The following is a 9,784-nucleotide window of genomic DNA, read 5'->3' as shown; positions in this document are numbered from 1 at the left end:
AGGATGTCCTGAGACATATTCCTGACTACCGCTGTGCTCCTGGAAGACACTTCAGGAAGCAATGAGCACTTGTTTCACTCATTTGTATCTCTCTTTGCTTTCTTTCTTGAAGCTTCTCTAATTTTTTATTGTATCCATTTGATAGGTATATGTGTGTGTGTGCTTATACATCACTGGAGTACTTGTGTGGAGATCAAGGGACAACTTTCTGAAGTTTGTTTTCTCTACCATAGGGATGTGAGGTATCAGATGAAGGTTGTCATGCTTGGTGGCAAGCACATTAACACACTGATCCATCTTATTGTCCCCGTAAAATATATATATTCAGGGGGCTAGGGTGTATATTAACTATGCATTTCCATATATGCATACCAGTTACATAAATACACCAAGAGACCATAAACTTTTTGTCTTAATTTTTGAGTCCACATCTGGAACAGTATCTGATATGAGCAAGATGAAGTCCTAGGTTTAGTCCCCAGCACCACAGAAAAAATAAGCATGATGGCACACCCTATAATCCCATTGCTGGAGAGGTTGAAGTTGAAGGACCAGAAGCTCAAGGTCATCCTCATCACCATAACAAGTTTGAGGCCAGTCTGGAGTACATAACACCTTGCTGAAGTGGAAATGTAAGGGTTCTTTGGAAAGTCAGTTGGATGGGGGTTTGCTGGGGAAAATTTGTGAAGGAACATTTAGCTGAAGCAGGCACAGGTGAAAGGATGCTCTGCTAAAGCAAGCTCGTGAAAGGACGAAGGAGTCTTTGCTAACAACACCTTGTCTCAAAGCAAAACAAAAAAGGTCCTACAAGATGGCTCCATGGATTAAAGTGGTTGCCTTGTGAGCCTGATGACCGCTGACCTCTACATGTGCTCTGTGCCATGCACGTGCCTTTTAGATAACATATAATCACAATAAATGAAAATTTAAGAAACAAAAAACTTACAAAATTTAAGAAATGTTTTCATTATGGTTAGATGTTGTTTTGTTTTCCTAGTCACCAAAATGTGTGCATTTTTAAGGCGTAAAATATTTCTAAGATCCTGCTTTTAATGTTGATTAGTTTTTATTACTCCTTCTCCATCTAAAACACTGTCCAATCAAACTCTTGCCTATAATAAAAAAAAAACCCTATAACCTGTCTAGAGTAGACCTTGATCTGCTCTGACTTGCCTTGTTGACTGAGTGTCTTTTTACCAGGAACGCAGGCCCTGGGCCAACAAAATGAGCAGGAAGGCAAGATCTGTTCATTCAGGCACTAGGATAAATGTGACTCCTGGTGGGGAAAGTCAAACACTGGTCCTCCAGGTGGGGGGATATTTTCTCCAGCTCCATTGCACATCAATTTTAGAAATTCACTCTAGGTAAGCAGTTTCCTCGATATGGACTTTTGGCGAAACTGCTGAGTTCTCTATAGCCTGTCATTTGTGATGTTTATACAATGAGATGTTTGAGTAGATGGAATTTGCTTTCAGTATTTGAGTTAAAGCAAAGACGGTTAAATGGAATTCACTCATCTGTCTTATATTTCCGGCTCAAAGGCATTTTCATTAATTAATTTATATTTATTTCTGTGAAGTTCATGAATTTAATCCTAGAAATTTTAAAATAAGATAAAAATGAGGCAAAATAAGATTCTTCTTTTCAAGTCATATGCTAACAATATCATTTAGTGAATTGAAGGGTCTTTCCATCAAAAGGAATCATAGAATGAAAAGATGTTACAAATATAGAATCATCTTTGGTATCAAAGCAGGTTTTTAAGTCTATCTGGGCATGGTGGGCTCATGTCTATAATCCCAGAACTCTGGGAAGGGAGGGGAGGCAGGGGGAGGATCGTTACTATAAATTCAAGATCAGCTAGAGAGGGCTACAGTATATGTCTGTTTCAAAAAGTAAAACAACACAACAAAATCCCCAAAGTCCATATCTTTGAGTTCTTTACAAATTCTTAGACTATTTTACAGTCTTGCTAATGGGTATTATGAGCTCTTTTTTAAATGCCAACTTTGCATCTAGAAAATGTTTGCAAAAATGCACAGCAGGCCAGCAGCAATAGGGTTTCTCTGTGTTGTGCTTCCTTTTTTTTTATGACATTTCCAGTTACATAATCTCTCCATAGAAAAAGAAGAGCACTGCAGGGAATTAAACGGGTCCGATCCTTGAGTGTGGGTCTCTCTCCTATATGAGCACTTCGTGCTTAATGCACAATTCTTTCCAGGTGCATCTTTGGTAGTTGCTGGGTTCACTCATTTTTAAAATCCATTTTCATTCTCTGTATTTAATTTTAGTATACATCCTTATTCCCCATTATTTTAATGCCAGTGATTGCAATAATGAGAACAGTGTGTCTCATCAAAGTGCCAAGCCCATCACGTAGTAACTGCTATAATAAGGGCAGAGGAGGAGCAATCAATCGTCGATGAAGAAGCCCCTGTCTTTGTCATATGAATTAAACAGAGAGGAGCACATGAATCTCAACATTTATCTACTCCTTATTGAGTAGAAGGAAAAAATGTCACGCCTCATTTGCAATCTCCACACATTGTTCTCACAGCAATTTGGAATCGGAAGGCTAATTCTCATGATACCATGGAGGAAGAGAGACAGATGAGCTCTATAGAAGACCACCAAATGCAATCTCCACCCTTTGCTTTGAAAGAAAGTCTAATTGCCCGCAACACATTAAATCTGTTTGATGGTGAATTGCTATTTCAGTCACATAAGCTCAAAGGGAGAGAATATATATTCATGATTCTGAAAACTCAAATGTTTCATGTTGGATTGCTCCATGAAGCCATGAAAAATGAACTTGGAAGAGATATGAAAAATTTATGCCTCGTGCTTCTTGTACATTTCAATACCAGATTTTAGTGTAATATATAGTGATGGTTGCCATAGCAACAGTGATCCAGGACCTTGATTATGCATATAAGAAAACTGGCAGCAAGGTGAAGCAGCCTTAAGCCAGAAATAACTGCCTTGCTCACAGTACTACAGTTGTGTCAGCTTTATATCAATTATCTAGATTTGTGCTGTGAAAATTACCGGTCAACTAACTAAATTGTAGGCTTTGAGCTGATTCTCTTGATAGCTGTCAGAACACTGGGCAGAACAATATACAGCAGATATGAATTAGATTCATTTATCTTGATTGCTTAAGAAATCAAGAAAATTGATGAGTTTTGAAATAGATGTAATTAAGGAAAAGGAGCGCCCACACAGTTTTTGATTAAGTAGTATGGTAACAGATAGTTTTTTTTTTTTTACCTAAATGATACAAAATCACTGTGGAATAAATCTATTGCATACATGGGAAGATGTATTGCTCAACTTTTCAGCAAAATGGCTGCCAGCATTTAGTATGCTGGCACAGAACTGTGGAACTCTAGCTGCTTTCTTATTCTCAATTATTAGAATTGAAACCTTGTGTTCAAAATGAACTAACAACAGGCATTAAGTCAGATATAAACCGTGGCACCATAATTTTTTGAAAAGGTTTTCATGAAAATAGCTTTGAAGAGAAAAATAGAATAGAGAGCTTCTCCTAGTCTAGTTTCTAACTTTTCCAACACAGGGAAAATGTTGCTTCCTACACAGATGAAATGATTATACATTTTTTGGCACTATATAGTGCCTTTATCATGAAGTAAGAAAAAAATCCTCAATGACAAAAGTCTACCACTATGAAAATAGTATAAATTGGTTTTGAGAAGTTAGCTACTTTAGTTATTATATTTCAGACTCCTAATAGACTCCATTTAAAAATTAAAACTGTGAGGTTAAGCAATTTCCTTAATGTTAAATCTAATTTCTCCTATTGCTATGTTTGTAGAATTTGACCTGGAATCTAGTTTTCTTACCATTATGTGTCAACTGTATAGTCTAGATCAGTGGATCTCAATCTCAACGTTCCTAGCACTGTGACTCCTTAATACAGCTCCCAATATCATGATGACCCCAACTATAAAATTGTTTTGTTGCTAGAAGTTTGCCAAAGGAGCTATGACCCACAATTTGAGAGTCACTGGTCTAGATTCTGTCTCTTTTTCAATACTACATGATCAGAAATCTTTCGAAGTAGTTTTCCACTGATCACATCCTGTGATAAGCTATTTTGTTAGTAGACTTCTTACCTTTCTCCTTGCTATGACAAATAATGACAAGAATAAACTTAAAGGAGGAAGGCTTTATGTGGACTAATGCTTTGAAGGTCTTGTGCATCATCGCAGAGACGGCACAGCAGCAGGATCATGCTGTAGCTGGTTAGCTTGTGACTGCAGCTAGAAAACAGTGAGCTGGATGAAGACGTTCAGCTTCCTTTGTCCTTTTGATTCAGTCTGAGAGTCCAATGCATAGGGATGGTGCAGCCCACATTCAGAATGGGTTTTATCTCCTCCATTCAATGTCTCAGGAAATACCCCCTCCAAGACATGCCCAGAGGTATGGTCTAGGTGATTCCAAGTCCAGTCAAGTTAACAAGGAAGAGAAATCTTCTACATTTCTCAATGTAACACATTAACATTTGGTGATTCAAAATAATCAGCATTGTTATTTCAGTTAGAAATGTTGCAATAATTTAGGAATTGTGCCTCGGGGTCTCTTCTGAGGATAGAGTTAGGGCTTCAGCAAGCATGCAGATGCCCAAAGATTGACTGAGGGTAAAAGATGGTTCTAAGATGGTTGGTTCCCTTATGTGACTGCTGTCAAGAGGCCTTATTTCCTGTCATGTGGCTCTTTCCCTAGAGTTGTTTGACTCCTTTCACAGATTTCCAGTCAGCTTCCCTGGTAGTGAGAGATCTAAGAGACCAAGGGCAGGGAGCAATACTTCTTATGATCTAGTCTAGGAGCTCAGGCACCTTTGGTCACTTTCTCCACAGATATGTTAAGCACAAGCCACTAACTCTAGCCCATATTTAATGGGAGATTTTTACTTTTTAAAGAAAGCAGTATCAAAAAGTATGAACACAGTTTCAAATGATCACCCAATCTCACTTTGGAGTTCAGAAAATACTGTAGCCATGGAAACTGAGAGCATAGGAAAACAACCCAATTTCTTGTACTTAAAGGAGCTAGCAATATGGGCACAATGAAGCTGCCTACACTAAATATGATGAGTAATGGCAGGAAAGTTTTTATTATTCAAAGACTGAGTCCTGATAATACTTTAATGTGTCTGAATAATATAGAGGGGACTATTTAAATGATACTGTGCCACTGAAATACAATTATAGTAATGCAATGTTTTTCATAGAATGTCAGGCTCACAGCCGGCACCATTATTCAGAAAGATTCAAGGGCAAGACATATTAGAAAAGAGAAAAATCACGTTAAGATAATATATTAATAGTTATTTATGTCTTTCTTGATCTTTCTGAATCTGTTGATTACATAATTGTTTGTTTTGGTTTCATGTTTGCTGTATAGCCCTGGTTGGCTTAGAATGCTCTCTATAGTCTAGGTTGGTCTCAAACATGTGATCATGCTGCCTCAACCCCTGAAGGCTGAAAATACAGAATTTTCATTTGGGGGTATTCTTAAACTTACAGCACCTTTAGCCCCTGCTTTTTAAGTTCCCAGTCATGCAAAGCACATCCTCCAACTTTTGGAGTATTTTAAAGCCAGAGAGAAGAGGGAAGCATTTTGTTGGTATTTGTTAAATGGAACAACTGAAGGCAGCTTTAGTGCAATAGGCAGCATGGCCATCTCATAAGCTGAAAAGCTGAATAACCAAGCCAATTCTTTTCTTTCTAAACAAGATGGAAAACAAGCAGAGATCTAATTAGAACCCTGTGATCTTTGCTGTCTCTCCCCCAGAAGCCTGCATAGCACCTTATAGAGCTATGAAATCTAGCCATCAGTGAGAGGGTTTCCTGGTGAATTTGAGATTGATTCCTACAACCAAAGTGCTGGAAGGGAGACCAGCTGTCGGTTCTCAGGGAACAGAGAGGAGGGGTAGATCAGATCAAAACACACTGCATGCATGCAGGCAGTTTTCAAATAATAAACACAAATATTATTTTTAAAGTGCCATTAAAACATAAAACAATTAGCAATAAAGGGGTTGGTGGGGTAGTACCCTCTCAGAGACAAAGAAGAGGGAAAATAGGGTGAAGAACTCTAGGAGATTAGGATCAGTCAAAGGGCAACATTTGGAATGTAAATAAATAAAATAATTTAATTAAAATATACCAAACAAAGTATGGATGGCTGGGACTCATTAAACTCATTCTGGGACCAAGTCTTACATTGTTTTTTAACATCAGCAATGTCTTTGAAACTGATATTAAAGAAATATAGAGAAGTTGGAGATTTTTAAAAAGCAAGGAAGTACATCAGCACTCCAAGTCACTATCCATCCCAATGGGAAGTGTATTTCCTTGGTTTCCTTCGTTCATACCTATTTTACATTGTTGAGAACTGCACTGCCCACAGACTTTTGAATAGCCTTTTCTATTCACTTATTAATCAAGAAAAAAAGAAAAACCACAAAAAAACCATTTTTTCAAAATATTTTAGCAGCTCTTTTCTGCTGTTTGTGATAGCTGTGTAAATAATTGTTCAATGAGTTGCCATTCGCTGTATTAACTATCCATCTGTCTTATTGGGTGTGCTAGATGTTGTTATCACCTGATTTGCTGATGTTGCATTTACTTGCTTTCTCAGTTCAGCTGCTGCAGTCATTGCTGTCCGTTGTTGTTAAGTGGCCAATTTGATGGCGTCTCTGCATCTATATATCTGCTGCTTGCTATCTGATTCTTACGTTTGCTTGCCACATGCTTAATAAATGCACGTCTTTGAAGCCAAAAGCAAGGCTATCATCGATCATTCTCCCTGGCAGCATTTGGAGCACTCCAATGAGCTTCCATTTATCTTCCTATACCAGATTCTGCACACGATTCATTCAAATGTTAGGAGCCTTTTTATTATGTTTATGAGGGCCCGCAAACAACTCGTGCCTTGAATAAGGAGTGTTGTGTTAAACTTAATGATTTGCCATTCTTCCTCCTTTTTGTCATCTCAAACTAAACAAGTTTTTGAATGGCATCTGCATGCATCACATCATGATAAAAATGATTTCATTCACTCCTAGCCTGCTTTAGAGACTTTTCTTTTCTCTTTACTTAGTTCTTTTTCTTTATCTTTATGTAAAAAGGTTTGAGTTTAAACAAGTTCAAGGACTCTCCTGGGCTACATAGTGTGACCCTGCATAAAAAAATAAAATAATAAAAAAAAAAAAAGACCATTCACTCACGAAAATTTCACCTGTGCAGGAAAGCTTTTTAGGTACTCAGCAAAATCATCTTTCTTTACCTTTACTTTAGGTAATTATCATGATTATAGTATGTAGTACTCACAGATAACCCATGCTAACGTTCACCAAACTCACAGTAGACTGATACACATTTCTCCCACTTAGCAAGCATCCTCACCCTTCCTGATAAGCAGATTGTAATTTTCAGGTCAGGTGTTAATGTGCTCTCTAAGGGAGCAAGGAACAAAAGCAAAGAGTCTTCTAGCATTAACAGCTACTATCATGGACCTTTCCATGTCCTCCATGAACAAGCTTGTGCCACATATTCAAAGGTACCTGGCTCTAAATTTCAGTGCTTAAGACATGGGCAACCTCTATTCCTTTAGCCTCCATTTCAAATGAACTCATTTGAAACTTCCAAAATATTCTTATTATCAGACATTAAGAGACTCTGACGTCCATGCCACATGACACTACAGAGGAAATTTTTGGCGGTCATGCTGACAACAAGCTTATGTTAAATAGTGGCCAGTCTATCTGGGTGTATGTTTGATTATAGGTACATTGGAGACCCAGTTCATTTGCATTACAGGCAACTATGGAAGCGAACTGCATTCTTAACTCTGCTCAATTATCCTCAGATAATTGTCACCCAAACAGTGAACCAATTAGCATTTTTTTGAGTTCTTCATGCCCAGGAAATGGCAATTGTGGTGAATAAAGCATTGCAGCAAGACCCTCAATCTTTCTAAGAACTTTATTCTGGGTTGACTCTCCAAGAATTGTCCTCTAAGACAGAGTAAGACAAGGCCATTCCTGGTAAAACAGCAACTTTGAAAGGCAGAGAGGTATCCTGGGGAATAACAAAAAAACAGGATACCTAAAACTATTCTCAACAGTAAAAAACTTCTGGGGTAATCAGTATCCCAGAAGTCAAGCAATACTATAGAGCAATAGTGATAAAACTGCATGGTTTTGGTACAATGTCAGGCAAGTGGATCAATGGAATAGAATTGAAGACTCAGAAATGAACCACACACCTATGGTCACTTGATCTTCGACAAAGGAGCTGAAACCATCCAGTGGAAAAAAGATAGCCTTTTCAACAAATGGTGCTGGTTCAACTGGAGGTCAGCATGCAGAAGAATGTGAATTGATCTATTCTTAACTCCTTGTCCTAAGATCAACTCCAGATCAAGGACCTACACATAAAACCAGACATATGGAAACTAATAGAAAAGAAACTGGGGAAAACCCTTGAGGACATAGGCACAGGGGAAAAGTTCCTGAACAGAACACCAATAGCTTATGCTCTAAGATCAAGAATTGACAAACGGGACCTCATGAAATTACAAAGTTTCTGTAAGGCAAAGGACACTGTCAAAAGGACAAAACGGCAACGAACAACGTGGGAAAAGATCTTCACAAACCCTACATCTGATAGAGAGCTAATATCCAATATATACAAAGAACTCAAGAAGTTAGACCCCAGAAAGCCAAATAACCCTATTAAAAATGGGGTACAGTTCTAAACAAAGAATTTTCACCTGAAGAAATTTGGATGGCCAAGCACCTTAAGAAATGCTCAACATCATTAGTCATTAGGGAAACACAAATCAAAACAACCCTGAGATTTCACCTCACACCAGTCAGAATGGCTAAGATTAAAAACTCAGGAGACAGCAGGTGTTGGCGAGGATGTGGAGAAAGAGGAACATTCCTCCATTGCTGGTGGGATTGCAAGATGGTACAAATACTATGGAAATCAGTCTGGCAGTTCCTCAGAAAACTGGGCATGACACTACCGGAGGACCCTGCTATACCTCTCCTGGGCATATACCCAGAGGATTACCTAGCATGCAATAAGGACACATGCTCCATTATGTTCATAGCAGCCTTATTTATAATAGCCAGAAGCTGGAAAGAACCCAGATGTCCCTCAGTGGAGGAATGGATACAGAAAATGTGGTATATATATCCATATACACAATGGAATACTACTCAGCAATTAAAAACAATGAATTCATGAAATTTTTAGGCAAATGGTTGGAACTGGAAAATATCATCCTAAGTGAGGTAACCCAAATCACAAAAGAATCACATGAAATGCAATCACTGATAAGTGGATATTAATTAGCCCAGAAGCTCTGAATACCCAAGACACAATTAGCATAACAAATGACTCCCATGAAGAAGTAAGGAGAGGGCCCTGATCTGGGAAAGGCTTGATCGATCATTGTAGGGGAGTACCAGGACAGAGAAGAAGGAGGGAGGTGATTGGAGAATGGGTGGAGAGAAGAAGGCTTATGGGAGATATGGGGAGGGGGAAAAGAGGACTGGGAAAGGGGAAATCATTTGGAATGTAAACAAAGAATATAGAAAAGAAAAAAAAGAAAGGCAGAGAGGATGGAGACAGGACTAGGAGATGGAAGTCAAATTATAGCATAAGCACAGAATAGCCTTCATGCACTGCACTGGGGAGTATGCTGTTAGAAATGTCCTTCAGAGCTATCTAGAATGGTCAGGTAG

The sequence above is a fragment of the Apodemus sylvaticus genome, chromosome X (assembly GCF_947179515.1).
Source record: "Apodemus sylvaticus chromosome X, mApoSyl1.1, whole genome shotgun sequence".
Taxonomy (NCBI): domain Eukaryota; kingdom Metazoa; phylum Chordata; class Mammalia; order Rodentia; family Muridae; genus Apodemus; species Apodemus sylvaticus.
Note: the sequence above shows the minus strand (reverse complement) of the source record.